A 17,738-nucleotide genomic window follows, 5' to 3' on the forward strand; every position below is an offset into this window, starting at 1 on the left:
GTTTGGCAACGAATCCTTTTTAGTTACTTTTCAGTTTACTGACCAACGCTTGTTTTGTTTTGTTTCTTTAAATGGTGATAGCAGCTTGTCCGTCTCTTTTAGTTGAGTTATTAATAGAAACTTTAATAAAACTCTTTAATTTAACCATTTTGCCTCTCTGTCTCGTTTTTCTGACCCAGACACTTTTTGTTACTTTTCCTAATCGCCTGGACCCTTTCAGAGCAACGTAACACATTCAATTCCTATTTCTACAGATTTTGTAAAGATGGCTTTGCTTGGTTGAGTGATGTGGGCCTAACTGAGACACACAGCATGGATGAGAACAGTCTGTACACTTAATTACAGGATTCATATTCTCCACTGCTCTCCCTGACACTCGTCTTTAAACTGTTTTAAGTCTTTCTTCAAGTTCTGTTTCGTTGTATTCCCGTTGTTTTCATTACATGATCATATATGAGCTGGACTGAAGATTTAGTGAACTTTTATCCTGCCTGCTGTGTTTGGCACTGGATTTCTTTCTGGACTGTTTCATAACTTAAAGCCTGACCATCAATACACCAAAACATATAAATACGTTTTAATGCATTAAAGTTTGAGGCATTTTAACAGGGCTGTGGGGACAACTCACTTTTGAAGCCAGCCTCAGGTGGCATCCAGAGGAACTCCAGTTTTATCCACATCGGCTTCATTTTCATGCAACTTGTTTAGTTTAAAACATGCTGACACTTCTGACTCTGAGTCTGGATTATATTTTTATCAAGTTACATTATTCAAACCAAAATATTAAATGTTTTTATCAATATACAACCAGCATGTGGTACAATCCATGTGAGATTCTCCTGAGTGTCTTAGAGTAGGACAGATGTAGAAATTCTCTCTCAGGAAGAATAACTGAAAAAAGCCAGATCACATTCTTCTGGTCAGGACGTACAAAAGAAATGTGCACAGATGAACCACTGTCTGATGAAATCTCAGCAGATATAGATAGGCGAAGTATATAACTCCATCCTTTTAGGGATAAAGTGTAAAATTACCATGACATTCACATTCACTGAGCCACCACACACAGACCTGCTGGGGCTCCTCAGGGGGGCATTAGCACACAAAAGCAAAGCCAAGCAGCAGATCAGGCTGCTGTTACTGCCAAACAGTCAGGCCTCAGGAATTCATTTTGGCACAGATGAAGAATGAAAAATTGCTCTGACATTTACAGCACACATCCCGCTGCAGCAGAGTCGACAAACAGTGGGAGACAGCCACAAAACTAGGTTAAGATTTTTGCCATTATTAAGTTATCCTCACTAATTCGTAAGATTAGGACTGAGATCCCACATTAGAACCAAATTTCTCTGAGCTTTCATTGCAGCGTGCAAATCCAGGGATGCTAAGACGACCACAGATTCTAGTTGCGTGAACGAATTAGCTGAGAAGCTAACTATAAAACCTGTCATGTTTATATAGTGTAAGACGACCAGAGCTCAGTTGGTGTTTCAGTGGTGAACCAAAATAATTTCACCTACTCACTGGGTGCACAGAGAGAAAACTGAATAGAACAGAAAATAGACCTTAAGGAAATGTAAACCTGGCAGAAAAGAAACAACTTCTCCAGTTAAGTTTAATAAAAGACACAGAAACTAAATGGAAACTTAGAGCTGGAATTGGGTTGCAGAGTGGCTTGCAGGCATCATTTTAATACTAGTCAAACCTCTTGAGAGGTATGCAACCCTCCGTGGCATGAAGTTTTTTACGCAAATATTGACATGTGGGGTATCCACAGAAACCTTAGAATCTAAACGCTCATATAAACCATTTCTACAACAACCAAACACAGTGAGAACAAGCAATGATTAAAAGAGCAGTTACGTAATTGTGCAAAAGTCTTCTAAACACACACAACGGAGCCACGAACTCTCCCGACTTCATGTAAAAAGGGAACCAAAGCCTGGTTAGCTAGCTGGGCTCTCACAGATCCCCAAACTCCAAGTTTCAACACGCTCCGACCAAAATCCAGTGAACCAGCCACAAAAGAAGACCACCATGGAATCATAAATCTTGGCACAGATGATGTTTAAATGTTGATTACTGACTATCTGTGTTCTAGCCTCAGTAACTTTGACACAGTAACAACTGCTGCAGTATTTAAACCTCTGATGAAATCTGTTAGCTTTATTTTGATACCAAGATTGTTTACACAGAGTTTGTGATTGCAGAGAAATACTCCATGCAGGAGGCTCAGAAAGCCCTTTGGGGCTCACCAGAACAGCACCTTTTGAGTTGCAAGGGTTTCCCGCCTAAGAAACACCTTTCATAAACAGCTTTCCACTCTTTTCTTTTCCCCTTTTTTTTCACCGGTGGTCTCACCAGTGTTACCAGTGTCTGCCTCTGAGACAGCTTAGCTGAACTCTCTTTAATCAGGAATAATTAACTAGAGATGGACCGATCCGATATTACGTATCGGTATCGGTCCGATACTGACCTAAATTACTGGATCGGATATCGGAGAAAAATAAAAAATGTAATCCGATCCATTAAATATCACGAAAGCACCTCACAAAACTTGCAACACGCCGTAACTCACCTCAGAACGTTAGCACGTCGGAGCAGTATGCATCACGTGATAGAGCAGCTGTGGCATGCCGGACCTGTCAGTGGTCTGGATAGCATGTGGAGCTTCGCTAGCAACCTGGCATTTCATCTCCGACAAAGTTATCCCCGAGAGAAGTAAAGCAAGTGTGTAAGTCCATCTCTGAATGTTTGTAAAGCATTCCCACGTTAAGCTTAACAAGCGACTGCCTCTCCTGCTGCTACTTCAATCGTGAAACTGCTTAATGATCAGCTGATCGGCTTTTCTGTCGCGAGTCCGTGTCTCTTGTTTGTTTTTGGCCCACTTTGCACCAGAAAGAGGAAACCAGCGGCTGAACAACAGCAGCACGTTTAAGCTTGATAAGCTGTTGTTAGAATTTATTTAATATTACTTTCTACACCAGGATCTTTTTCTACGTAGCTGACGCTGGTAACTGTGCAGGGGCGGATCTAGCAAAGTTTAGCCAGGGGGGCCGATAGGGCATGAACAGGGAAAAGGGGGCACAAAGACATACTTTTCTTTCTTATTCTCATTTAAAATGTCGAGCTTTTAATAAATAATTATCTGACACCCAAAGTTTTAATTTGATGTAAAATGAATAGAAGTCAATTACTGTATATAGTAACTATTAAGTCTAATATATATACCCTAGTAAGCTATAGTACTTTTTCCTTTGGGAAGGTACCATCTGTGCAGTCTGCAATTTTGTTGAAGAAAGATGTTGAATCTATTTAATATTTCTTGAAAAATAATTGATTTCTGTGCATTTTTTTTCACACTGCATCAAATTAAGGTTGATTATGTCGATTAAGCATCATGAGGTGGAGCGTGAGGGGTGGTTCCCTATTTTTTATTTATTTATTTTTGTTGCTGGGAGTTGGAACCCTATTAGTTAGGTTGCTTAATATTTACGCTAAGTACTCTTTAAAATACCAGAATAGGGAGGATGGTGTAGGTCTAAGTTTATTAGATTGATCAGTATTGCTGAACTATGAAATATTTTTTTTGTATACAGGTATAACAGAATAGCTTTAGTGTAGTTGTTGTTTTAAACTTGAGTATGAACTTGCAGAGTTGCAAAATGCAGCAAGATATTTTAAAAAACAGTTTTGTTGATTAAAAAACACTATATCGGATTCATATCGGTATCGGCAGATATCCAAATTTATGATATTGGTATCGGTATCGGACATAAAAAAGTGGTATCGTGCCATCTCTATAATTAACCTTGTGAATTGAAAACAGTGTAGAATTATCATCTCTGCTGCCACGAATTCATATTTGACAATGAATGCTTTGAGTGAAAGATAAAGAAAATATTAACCACACTGAGAAACTGAGACTCTTTTTAATTGAGAACAGTGTGAAAAAACCTTGAAATAAACATGATTATCTCTAACAAACTAAACAACGAGGAGGTGGGAACCAAACAGAAGCTACACAAAGCTTATCCACTGTTTGAGCAGCTCTGATACCTCCGCAATAAATCAGCCATTGTGAAGAAATGCTTTGAAATAATAAGAGTGTGATGTTTTATGGGACTGATACCGCAGTGAGACAAAACAATTGCATGCAAATAAGAAACAGAAATTAGAAGGCAGATATTGAAAATGAAACACAGAAATAAAAACATGAAAATGTTAAATAAATACTAAAAATAGAGCACAAACTAATGGATGAAGTATCGAGATAGGTATGACGAACCTGCGATGTTACAGAAATATAATAATCGAAAAATGGGCATTCGGATTTGTGAAAAAAGTCCCGCCCAGCGAGCATGCCGGGATCTCTTTGTACTGATGGTGCCTTACATCTTGTTGCCCCATCCAGTATATTTTCTCCTGAGAGGTTTCGTCTTTAGGTTCAGAAGTACCTAAAAGGTAGTGAAGGGTTTCTTGCTTTGGCAATGAATCACTAACAAACCTAACATACATGCCTTTGGTCTCTGGGCAGAGCGGGGTACCTGAAGGAAATTCATGGATGCACAAGAAGAACATGAAAACTTGACACAGACACAGAGAAGGCCGACACACTCTGAAATGTAACATAGGTTTACGAATAGAATGAACAAACTGATGAAAGTGATGAAACTAACACAGAAACGTGAAGCTGAACAAGAAATGGAGTTTGGGTTTGACCGTTTCTGGTTTTGTGGCACAACGTCAAGCCAGTTATAGCTTACCCAGTTTGGTGTGGAACTGGAGTGAAACCTTAAACAGAGCCAGCTAAACAAAAAACACAAACAAAACAAGTCAAAGCCACAAAACATCGCAGAAGAAAGCAGCAGCAGCTATCAGAAATGTATTCAAAGTGCTCATTGTGTTTTCTTAACTGCTAGTTGTTTTTTTTTAACTGAACTCTGGCTCATTTTCCCCTTGGTGTGGTTCTCTGGTGCACACAGTGATCGCACTCGGGTACAGACCAAAACAAGGTCTCAGTGCAGTTCCAAATGAACTCCAGAGTGGTTGATGGGAATGATGGGAATGTGATCCAACCTCCATCTGAACCAACACCAGGGGTACATTCCAAGTTTTAGCTAAAAACATATGCTTTGTATTTTGGGATTCAACGAGGTACTACAGATGTGCAAAAATCTATACGGGCTACATACTAGCTGTGAAATGAACATAAATTCTTCATGTTCTCCAATAGTGCAGAACACCTTCTTCCTGGCAAACGAATGACTGAACATTCTTACGTGACGCATTTTGGTTCACTTGGAGTTCACATGGAACTCCAGCATAAACCATGAACTCCAGGCAATGCCCCAAGTCACTCTGCAGGGAAGATATGATGCCCACACTGTGGAGGACAGAGGAACAGCCTCTGGAATTAAGATTTGAACTACCGTCAGTTCTGGTCACCTAAATTCAACTACATACAGATCTATGGAACTGGAGTTCTTAAAAGTGTCTTCTGTCCATCCATCCAGATGTTGTTGCACCAGACGTCTACTTTGAAATGTTGGACTAAAATAGTATCTAGTCTTAAATCCTCGATTGCCTGTGGGGGTCTGAAGGGCTAAAATAATAACAGCATCCGTAAGCACATATTCCCCTGATTTCCCCAAACAAAACTAAAACAACTGCTGACTCAGCACAACTATTGAATAATAACACCAATGAGCCTTGTGCCTTTAGAAATAAACTCCATCATCATAACATCATTTGTGCAACATTTTGGGTTCACAGTCTTGCTGTGCAAGAGCATCAGGAATTCTTCAAAGTTCTCACACGGCTGTAAAATGTGGATGCTCACTCAGCCTCCTGCGCGCCTGCTCTTTGCTAACAACACCTCCGGAGAAGATGAAGGGTTGTGGGTGGGGGTGGGGTGATGTGCGGAGGAGAGGTAGAGCCCATTCGAGGCATTTTATTTGCTACTCTATCATCAAAAGTGGATGTGTGTTATTGCTGAAGAAGCACCATTATAATTGACAAACCGTAGCTTTGTTTGACAGTCCAACTCGTAGCCAAAGTTTTTTTTTGCACAGCCAGCAGGAAATGCACAGCCAAAGCCTTGAAGCTGCTGACATTAAATAATATGACAAGTCAGAAAAGAGCAGGGACTTTAATGTTAATTGTGCTCACATTTAGAAGTGCCAGCGTGTCGGATTACTGATTCAAATATCAGAGGTGAAACAGAAGTAACGAGCACACATTTAAAAGGTGTTTTAAACTGGCCAGCTTTACAGAAGAGATAAATGTTGAGAGGTACATCTAAAAAAAAAAACACCTTTATGGATATTTTACATTTTCACATGAACTGTTTGTTTTTGTATCTCATCCACCAGGATACTGGTTGTCAGGGGCGTGGCTTCTTTGATTGATACAGGCAGCTTGAGCCAAAGGCTACCTGCTAGATCTCAGCTCCATCTGAGTCGACCGCTGATTTTTTTTAACCAAATTTAATAAAAGCTAATAAATAATTTGGCTTGTCCTGTGGTTAATTGTACAAACACAAACGTTATGCTTCATCTTTGGTGATTTTGCAGCATTTTATCAGTGTGTTACTGAGCACTTATTAGCAGGAATGTGTTTCTGAATGCAGCGTGTTAACCAAGCTTTCTAATATAAGCTTATGAGCTCACTCTGACTCCACACACTAACAATGGCATCCAAAACGCTAACGCTCAGCCCTCAAATGACAGAATCCAGAAACTATAGCACTGTGATTACTTCTTCTCTGCTAGATTAGATTTTTTCTGCATTATTTCTCAATATACATATAATTTTGTTGAGAATAAAACCTCATTTTGCTCCTCTGTGCCCATCACTGTAGAGGCGTTGCTGCACCTCTTCCACTGAATGACCATGAAAGAAACACAGCGGTATACAGGGTGCACTGTAATAGGCCTGTCTGCTCCACTGCTTTGTCCAGATCAATAAAGTTATAAAGCGACACAGAGAGGGAGCCAGTAAGGCCAAGCAGCCTGTCGGCAGCCGGATGTGTCCTCGGTCCCTTGGCTGAGTCCACCGCTCCTGTCAGGACTGTAATATGTCTGTTGACCTTGAGTTTACAGCGAAGGGAAGAGGGAGCGCCACACACATTAAGAGCTATTCTGCTTCCAAAAGTGTTTTCAAAGTTCAACAGCAGCAACAGTATGTTTACATTTATGGGTATATTTATGGCATTTGCCTGAAACTCTTCGCAAGCTCAGTATTCATGGAGCTTTGGCCAGACAGCTCCAGGGAGCGGACAGCCCTTTTCCCAGTCTTCTTTATATTTACAGCATCTGAATGGCTGGACTTTAGGTACCTTGATGCAGCAGTGATGTACTAAAAGTTTCTATAAAATAAATTGTTTGCATTATTTTATAGAAAAGCTGAGGGGACGGAGGCTAAAAAAAGCTTATCACTGCAAAGAAATATTCAGCATTCAAAGGAAGCACGGCGTGACTTTTGATACTGAATTATGATCAAAACATTTAAATATTAACAATTTTGCACGTTTGTAGCTCTCCACTCTTCTCTCATAACTCATTCTGAGTTTGATAAGATGGCATTTTTTTAATATAACTGAGTCTGGAGTATAAAAGCTTCACTTCCTTAACAGGTAAAGGAGTGAAGATGTGAATATAATTATTGCATGGCCTCCACCTAATTGAAGGATATCTGCCTGAAATCCATCGTGCTGCAGTTTGTGTCCGTAACACGGCGGGCAGTACCAGCTTTTTATTCATTGGTAGATCGCTATAGTCGAAGCACTCTTGGTCAACATGAACCCCACATTACTCCAGACACATCCATTACTGTTTATGTATGAATGTGATACGCAGGCCGCGGTGTGATAACGACAATGTATGGAAAACGATGACGTTTGACCAGAACCGCATCCAACTCCACAGCAAAGAAGCTGAGATATCCCCAGATGAGTGAAAACAGTTGACCCAGTGAAGCAGTTCTCATAATTATGAACCTGGAATCATTTTAAACTGCACAAAGAAAGATGGACAACGGTTTAACTATGTTTCGTAAAACTGACGCAGCAGCCTCTGAACTTTTCTTTTCACAGAGGATACTGAGATTTATATCATGCATCATCATTAAGTATATTGGGATATGAATCTTGTATAACCAGACCTCAGTAATTTCAGCTCTACGGAGACTGCAGTAGCCTCAAGTTTGAGTGTGACCACTTTATCATTGCAATTGTGGCCGTGGTAGTTACAGGCCCATTACAGCCAAACTCCCAAAGCTGCTCTTTCTGCTGCGAGGGCATTTCAAACTGCAACCTCTGTCTGAGTCGCAGGTCGAATTGGTGGGTTTCCTAATGACTGTCCTGGTGTGGTGTGCAGACAACACCAACACATCATACAAGTGCTTAATTAATAGCAACCAACATATCAGCAAGAAATGCTAGTTTGGGCAAACAAATCTCAACAACTTTACTTTTTCTCTGTTCCATTTAAATTGTCCATGAGACAGTCGTATCTGTAGGACTTCCTCTAAAACCGCAGTGCAGCCTGTTGGCCACCGAGCAGGTTCAAGAGTTTGGTCTTGGGCTCAAGCAATGGTAATGACTAGCAGAAACGAACAACCTCTCGTCTCAAACACAATTCTCTGATCTTTGAGCCTCTGTGACGCATCAGAAAACGCCTCTGTCAGTGCGCCCCAGGGCAGCTGTGGCTACAATGTAGCTTGCCATCGCCAGTGTGTGAATGTGTGTGTGAATGGGTGAATGACTGAATGTAGTGTGAAGCGCTTTGGGGTCCTTAGGGACTAGAAAAGCGCTATACAAATGCAGGCCATTTACAAATGTCAAGGCTCTGTTGTCATACTCATTGTATTTCTCTTTGTCAACACGCTTACGCCTCCATTAATGCATTTTTAATATTAATATGTTATAACTTGTGCACAGCTTCATAAATCTTACATGTTAATAATATTAATAAGGGCAATGTGTAAACTTTTGTGACATTGTGCAGATGACACTGCTGAGTACACGTTGTGACCTACAGTGGCCTTTAAAACCATTAAACAGCATCTTTAAAGGCAGGAAGTTCAAACAAATGTTGTTATTGCCACTGTAGCCTTTGTTTCATTCTCATTTACTCAGCTTTACCATTTTTTGCTCACTTTTTTCTTAAAGTCTGTATTTTTAAACCAGTGCTCTTTAGTCGAACTGTTGGTTGGTTTAGGAGAAGATCGAGTTTAGGCTGAAATAAAACATTTCTAGCACCTGTTTAAAAGCTTTAAATTTTCTTCTGGTGGGATTCTAGCATGACGAGTCCCCATTCTTCTACACGACATGGAAAATTTAGGGCTTTCTTGATTTTACAGTTTTTCATTTCTGAGCCTGGGCTCGCAGATGTATGTGAAAACTGAATAAAACAACAGTATAATGGTTGGACTTTTACTTTATGTAACCCCTGAAGGTTTGTCATACCACAGTGCGATTAGACAAGGTTAACACCTGACCATGGCGAACAGTTGCGGACATTGCAGGTCAACCCAGTATCACAGCAAAGCGCGTAACAGACCTGCTGGTCCATCTTGTGGAAGTCTCTCCTAGGCTTGAAGTGCCTTGCAGTACCAGCAGAGGGCGATAATTCAAAGCCAACATAAAAACAGCAATGGGCTTTCAAAGAAAGCCAGCTTTTGTCCCTCTTTTGGGGGGAAACTCCCACTGGGTTTAAATCTGGGACTCTCCACCATTTGACCTTAGAACTGAAGAAGCTTCTCGGATGAGAGGTGAAACGTCTTCAAGCAACTTAAAGAAGTCCAGACGCTTTTCTTTCCAAGCTCCTTAGCTTTCAAAGAAACATTCCCCAATACAGATCAGCAATCTAGCTTAACCTTACCTGGCATAAAGGGTCAATAACGACTTGTTGGTTTTAATTCACTGTAGCTCTCTGCTGCAACTTAAACATTTCACGCTTATGGGAGGTAAAGCATGACACCCACATGATGGACCAGTGGGTCTATTATATGCTTTGCTGTAATATTGGGTTGCACAGAATGCTAAAATTTTGCACTGAAAATGGCAAAAGATTGTTGAGTTTCCTGTTCCGAGCCCAAACTGGGATACATCTGCCCATAAACGAAAACGAGTTAAATGCCACTGCCCCATTTCCACACACTGGACCATTAAGACCACAACCTCAGGGATGTGTAACCAGCAACACGCATTCACAAACCTGTTTAGTCAGACAGCACGTGATGAGACTAGCATATGAAGCTAATGAGGGATTCTGCAGTCTGCAGCTCATTCCAGCACCGAGGGGAATTTGCATAATGGTGGGAAATAACTATAGTAATGATTTAAGAAAAACTTTTGCTGTCACACTAATGCCAAACTGTTGCATTCACATGGTAACTGAGCGCAAACTGCTCTGCAGGTATCAGCTCAAACACGGAAGCTTCACTGCTAATGATGACTATTTATGAGTCCGTTATCTTGTCACACAGCAGAACTCAACAGCACAAACAAGTGAGAGGTGGAGAGGGAAGCCTCTTCAGTATGTAGGCCACGCTTTCATGACTAAACTTAAACTTCAAAACTTTTTTTTCACGTTACTTAATCAGACAGAGCTGAATATTCAGTAAAGAAACCTTCAGATGTGTAAAATCTTGAGATGACGTCCCCAAAAACAACAGCAGCCACCTTCTCCTGCCGTGGCTCTGTTGTTTTCCCGACTCGTCTCACAGCCTTCACTCTCATTATTGCTGCTCTCATCCTGTGTCTGTACTTCTTATTATTCTGCTTGTGACCATTAGGCCTGCTCATCTCATTACTGTAATTCTGATTCAAGGTCCACACCTGCCATTACTGTGAGCACTCTGTCTCATTAGGAAAGTCCTGTCACTGCAGCAGTGAATGCGGCAGCAGCAAATTAGTTGTGATAGAAAAGCCTTCAATGACACGCGGAGTGGCAGTGGGAAAAAAGATGCGACTCTGTGTGCGTGTTTGTGTGTGTTAATTAATCAGAGAGACAAACTGCATCTGCACATTGTTGTGCATCTTGCATTTTGTGAGAACAGAAGAAGTGAAGTGTGCAGGTGAATGCAGGTTTGCTGTACTCAGGGGCCCATTTCAGCGTGTGTTATGAGATCTATAGCTACCTAATGGACCTATTTGCTTGTCCAAGTTGCTTCAAACGATTCAGCCGGAGCAAGAAACTAATGTGGCTATTAAGGCTGCATTACCCTAAGTCAGTGTTTCTCTGCACCACGCTCTCGCACAAACACACACGCACTTTAATTGCGAACTCTTTGTAATGTTTTCTTCTATTACCAGTTTGTGTAATTCCCTTCAGTGCGGTCACCCTCGGGCTGCTGAACTCATTGCAACTTGCCACAGATTGATGAGCGTTAACCTTTAAAAATGACTTTTAAATCTTGTTTTCTGCTTTTAAAAAAAGAACTGGATTATTTTTTTGAGTCTTTTAAACCGTTTTAAATGCATCTTGCAGGAAAGCAGGACTGTCATCCGGTGCATAAAACTCATTTATCTACCTCCTTTTTTAACCCAGTGGAGTAAACTGTCTGATGTCATGTTTGATGTCAAGGTAACATACAGCGGGTTTGTGTCTGCACCGTTTCATTGATTTTCACATTCTCTAGTGGGTAGAAACTTCAGCTGAAAAGGAAACAGCGAGAGCGGCAACGGTAACTCAACCTTTCATCCTGTTAATATTGCACGACTTTGCAACTCCTGTTATCATTTCATTTCATAGTTAAAATCAATCCTTATTGGAATAACACAAAAATAACTGCACACAATAAGTGAACAAATGACTTCTGCAGCACTGAAATCAGTAACAACGCTCGGCTCCATTATTTTTAGAATACGACAAAGTGAAATATGCAAATGTAGCAGTGGATAGAAGACGCTTTACTACAGCAGTCTCAGAGTTAAACTCTCCAGCAAGCCATAACTTTATTCTTTATTATTCTCTGTGGGCTATTCTTTCTTCCACAAGCAGATATGAGTTATTAGTACAGTTCCAGCTTAAATGCCAGTATCGTAGTTTCTTATTCCTAGCACACAACATATGTCCACAAACACTAGACTCTCAGACACAATCACATATTTCCAACAGATTTTCTGCAACATCCAAAAGAAGCAAACTGCTCAGCAACTCAGTAGGAGGTGTGAGCGTGAAGCCCATCAAGTTCTGAGTTCTTTAAAAAATCTGATGGTTTGCAGGGTTTAAATGCAGCCAGTTTCATTGCCATCATGTTGAGCACCTTTTGCTTCCAGTACAGCTTCTACAGTACGGATCACTGAGTCTCTCACTCCAGTATTTTACGTTGCTAACGTGCAGAGAGCGTTAACATCAGCTCTGCTCACATGGTTCAATTTTAATGAATTCACAAAGCTCGTCCTCATTATCATTATTGCTCTGGAGGCGATAGTCAGAGACACTCACACTGCACCTGGTTTCAGGAGTTTTCCGATTCACAGAAATGTGGAGGGACTGCACTGTTTGTCAATGTAAATATGAATAAGAATAACTTCATTGATCCCAGAGAGAAATTCATGTCTGACTTAGCTCACCTGCTATTTGAATGAGACTTGAAAAGCCTGATGGCTGTGGGTGCGAATGATTTTCTGTATCTCTGCATTATGCAATGGAGAGGTAGGTTTTTTGTTTTTTTGTTCTGTAAGGATGTTATAAAGTAGGTCACCAAAGCTGTTCTGGATGGCTTCCAACATCTTTATTGTGCATCTTTCAGCCACCTCCCCCAGTGTGTCCAGTCAGGCTCCAGTTACAGAGCCAGCTTTCCTTACTAGTTTGTTCAGTCTCCTTGCATCCTTGTTTCTGATTCTTCCTCCCCAGCAGACTGCAGCATAGAACAGCACAAGAAATCTCAGTTTTCTTAACAAAAAGAAGCAACTTACAGGATCCAATTTAAACTCTTACTTTTTGTTTTAAAGGCACTTAACAGCTGAGCTCCTTCTTACTGGTCAGAGCTCCTATTTATTTGTGCTCCAGAGAAAACCACGAGGTCCAGTTCAAAACTAATGTTATCCATTCCATGTGGCGACAGAGCCTTCTCTGTGGCAGGTCCCAGACTTTGGAATAGTCTTCCCCTAAATATTGCATCTGCACAAACACATTTTAAATCGTTACTGAAGACACATTTTTATGGTCTGGCATTCAACACACTTAACATTAACATTTTGGTTTTAACAGCCTTAGTTGTTCTTTTAGTTGTTTTTATTGACTTATTTATTTTTTTCTATATTTTACTGCATCATTGTTTTACATTTATTTGCTTTAGAGGCATTTTGCATTGTTAAGCACTTTGTGGAGCTGTGGACTGTTTGGAAATGTGCTATATAAATAAACTTGACCTAACTGTGCCCCTTTTAGCATAGCTTGTCTGTATTGAGGACCAATCTAGTTTGCTATCTAGGTGTAAGCCTAGATATTTATATTTTGTTACTACCTCTTTGTCCACCCCACTTTCACAGGATGGCGGGGAGGCCTGAATCATTGCAAATCTACTATCATTTCCTTCGTCTCCGAGGTGTTCAATATGAGGTCATTTTTGTGTTATTTCTAATTTCTAATATTTCTAACATTTTGAGTTATTTTCCAGTGTTAGAAAATCAGCACTGCTCAGTGTTAGCCATTGTTAATCTTCAAAACTGACTAGGTTACTTTTAAACATATAACACTGTCAAAAGTGTTAATTTAACACTCAACAGTGTTGTATTTAACACTCAGAGGTGTGGACCCATATAGACACTCTCCAGTGTTAATTTAACACTGGAGATTTTGCTGTGTACAAATTCTGAGAATGCATGAATTTATTGATGAGAATACAGAGATTCTGACCTGGGACTGAAATAAACACAAAGCTGTCCTTCTTTTTAATCACAAAGAAAGCTGCATGAGAAGAAAAAAAGTTGGAATACTTACATTTTTATAGATAATGTAAATCTGCAGCCTGCCTCTCCTCCAGAAACGTCTCACTGTCCTGAATTTTAAATGTCCACCCTCATTCAAAACCATGTAGGTCGTGTTTTCATACCATTTCATTCCATGTCGTCAGAAAAAAGGACAGAGTTTATATAACTGAGTGTTTTTCCTGTAGGTGTGTGCTGATGTAGAGTAGCTGTCAGTTTCATATGACTGGATTACTTTAAGACAATAGAGTTAAATGTAATTATGTAAACTAAATTAAAGGCAACCACAGTCAGTGCCAGCAGTGTCACACTGAGCAGCAGCTTAACTCTTTACCAGGGAGGGGGGCCGTCCTCTTCTTACAGGGTTTATCGCAGCGATGGTGCTCATCCGGGTTCACGGGCTCATCCGTGTGGTGCACACGCCCTCGTAAATCGGACTGGAGGACCCAGCAGGCGCTCGTTAAAAGTCCTGTAAGTCTATCATTGGCTCAGCCACCTGCCCGTCAAAGTCTGCCAAGTTTGCCTGCACAGAAAGATCAGAAGGAGAGAAGAAGTTAAAAGTTGAACAGATGGAGGGTGGAACAGGAGGTGGCTGGTGCCATTGGGCTTCTTATCTTATCAGTGACACAGTGATGGAGCTCATTTTGACTGCTTATTAATCAGTCAGTGCTCAATTACAAACATTTCACTTCGGCTACAAACAAGTCATGTTTTGGAAAGATGTCTTTCATCATCTAACTTCTAAAAGTAATGAAACCCAGTGTCAGCATCATGCTAAGGTGGTCTGCCAAAGCCTTAGCCAATGACAGGGTCTGACTCACTCACAAGAAAGACTTATGGTTGAAGGCTAATAGCATTACTAAATCTGACCCCAGCATTGACTCTGCATATTATATACAATTTCATTTAGTGTTCAACATTTGTTTGTATTTAAAACTACTTAAAATTGAACCTCGTGCCAGCTGAGAATCCCCCAAAACTGCTGTGGCATATTTAATACTGATTTTAAACATCTGGGGACGTCCCCACCACCTGATGTACCAAACATGTCTGATCATTAGGGCTGCACTCTCAGGTTCAGTTGGTTCAGTCGGTTTAGCCGTTATCCTCTGATTCAACCAAGAAGTTACTGGTCTCACAGTTGTGCTGATTGTTTAAGGAGAAAAGTGTTATCAGTTATCAGTACTCTTTCAGGCTCGCTTAGAATTATTTGACAGCAGGAGGGACGGACTGCCTGCGTACACATTTGCAGAACCATGGACTCGGTCAACCCTAATGGCGATGGCACAATTACGTTTGGATTTTCTGAACTTGTAATCAAATTTGGCTCGAAAAAAATTAGCACCACATCAAACGAGTCATGGGCGTGGCTACATTTTGTAAAAACTGTTGCATGTCACTGTTCATATGGCATATCAGCTAAAAATGGTGACTCGTGTCTCCATGATTATGTTCCACTAAAGGGTTTGAGCGTGGATATATCCCAGTTTTTATATATTTGCCCCAGTAATGGCTTTATAAAGGCAGGATTATCCAACCACAGCTTAACTGGTCAACATCTACAGATGGGAAATCTCCATGCTCATAAAAAGATATCAAAGATTTTCACTGGTTTATACACTTTCTGTATAAGATTAACCACGGGTTCAGCAACATCAACTGTGTGACTCCACTTATCTGGACCATCATATTAATGTTTACATTTGAGAAGGTGATCAGTTCCCTTTAACCTTTACTCTTAGCTGCTTTGTGCTATACATGTAAGCACTGTAATGTGTCCCAAGAGTTACATGTTATTATTCTGAGACACTTTAAAGACACAATTACCAACAGATGGCTCCTGCCTGAGTTATTTTCTCCAAACCACATAAAAAAAACGGAGCAAAGAAGAAAAAACAGGTTCTCTGCTTCACACATTTACTTTCATTGTTGTTTATGCAATCAGCAGCACAGAAGGAAGTCATCTTTTACCAATCAGTGGTCTGATTAAACCTTAAATCCGGAAACAATCAAGATTTTCTAAGGGGAATATCATGTTTTAGAGGCAACATGATGATACTGAGTTTGGCTCTGTTTTCTATCACAGGGTTTGACTTAAATGAAAACAAAGGCACACGTTTGATGACACAGCTACCATGTTTTATACAGTAAGCATAGTGTGGCTACTGTGGCTGCCTCAAGCAAGTTTTAAAAATCATCAGCTGTTCTTCTCAGGCTTCAGGCTTTGTCACTGTCTTAATGTGATCACGGCCATGGCAGTGAAACAGATGCTCCTTCTTTAAACAGATTCTGTATCGATGTCATGTTTTTTGTACACTGCATGAAAACACCACCAGATGGCAGTATGCACCGCTAAACAATATGCTGAGCTCAGTGAGCTGTGAAAGACAATGACTGGAGAGAGAAGACAACATAAAACTCAGAGACGCACACGGTCAAAGATTTTGACAGGTTACTACACATGTAACCCAACAAGATTTAGATTTAAAAACTGCTCAGGACACAAATACTATCACCAAAACATACAAAGCAACAGTTTGTGGGTTTTAGCTATGAGGCCATGTGTGATTGGATCTTATCATTCATGCTGTTCAGTTGTATTTTGGGAATCTATAGTTTTCAGTCACGTGACCGACTACTCGGGCAAGCAAAATATTGTTAGATCGTGCCAGCCAATAGTGGACAGTTGGTAGTACTGCAGGACAAAAGTTTCTTTGATTGCTCCAAATCTTCTTTTTTTTTTGTATTTCAAGGCTACTTGGATCATCCAGTTGTCCCCAACCTTTGTTGCGCCACGGACACGGTCTATATTCGACAATATTTTCACAGATCGGCCTTTAAGGTGTCCTGGATAAATACAACAAAACAAAACCAGTACTGGTACCAAAAAAAGAAGAGTTATTCATAACACACGAGAAAAGACCCAGGGACACCGAGTTAACGAAAAAAAGATTTAAAAAAAATAACGATAAAAACCATAAATTTCACACCCGAGCCTCAACTCTTGCGGCCCGGTACCAAATGACTCACAGACCGGTAACGGCCCGACTGTTTAAGAGTATTACCTCTTATGGTAAAGCACAGAGGCCCAAATAAAGCCAAGCGGGATAATTCTTCAATTCTGTGTAATTTTATTTATAAAATGCCAAATCCAAACAGGCACTTGTAAGGTAAATCTGTCTCACCTTTTCTCACCTCTCCATTGTAGGAATATATATGAATTTGAATGTACTTGACCTGGTTCTATGTATTTGCTCCCCTTATTGATGCTGATTGATTTTACGTGTGGATGAAGTGGACCTTCACAGCTTTTCAGCATTGACACACTGACCAAACAAACCTTTGAACACAGTATACTGTAGCAAAGAGGAACAGTTAGAAATCAAAAGACCAAAAACAAACTGTCAGAAAGAAGCTGGCACTGACAATAAATGATACAATTCCAGTGGATTGGGCAGATTTGCAGATGCTTCTCAGCTGGAAGCATTTTTTGATTCCCAGCCCCAGTGTGTAGCCTGTTCACTAAGTACAGCTCTTTTTCTTTCAGAAAGTTTGTGCATTTCATTTGGCCCACTTATGTTTCCACAAAGATCCACTGAGACTGAAGTGGAAAAGACTAAATAAGTGACTGCAGGAAAAGGTCTAGGTTTCTAAGAACATTTTCTGGTTGGGAACTGTCAGCGCTTCTGTAGAAATAATGCTGGGAGCCATCTTCCTGCTGCCCCGACTCGAATCACCCCACTTTGGCAGCTACTCTTCTTTGTCCACTGTCCTCCTTTTCCCCACCCTGAGGACT

The 17,738-nt window shown here is 40.5% G+C and overlaps 1 protein-coding gene across 4 annotated transcripts in view; it reads right to left on the bottom strand.

The window, feature by feature from the left end:
• LOC146560353 (leucine-rich repeat and fibronectin type III domain-containing protein 1-like protein) overlaps positions 1-17,738 on the bottom strand; it is a 423,438-nt gene that overhangs the window by 198,064 nt on the left and 207,636 nt on the right. For 3 of the 4 annotated variants that reach the window (XM_085244426.1, XM_085244425.1, XM_085244422.1), the window contains exon 4: positions 14,277-14,465. The gene's annotated coding sequence lies outside the window, so the exon portion shown is untranslated. Of the gene's footprint in view, positions 1-4,766; positions 4,810-14,276; positions 14,466-17,738 lie in introns of all 4 variants that reach the window. The other variant, XM_085244424.1, reaches the window with a different exon arrangement.

This window comes from Mchenga conophoros, linkage group LG14 (assembly GCF_057382185.1).
Source record: "Mchenga conophoros isolate Kocher_MC1m ecotype Shallow Benthic linkage group LG14, M_conophoros_male_GT1.1, whole genome shotgun sequence".
Classification (NCBI taxonomy): domain Eukaryota; kingdom Metazoa; phylum Chordata; class Actinopteri; order Cichliformes; family Cichlidae; genus Mchenga; species Mchenga conophoros.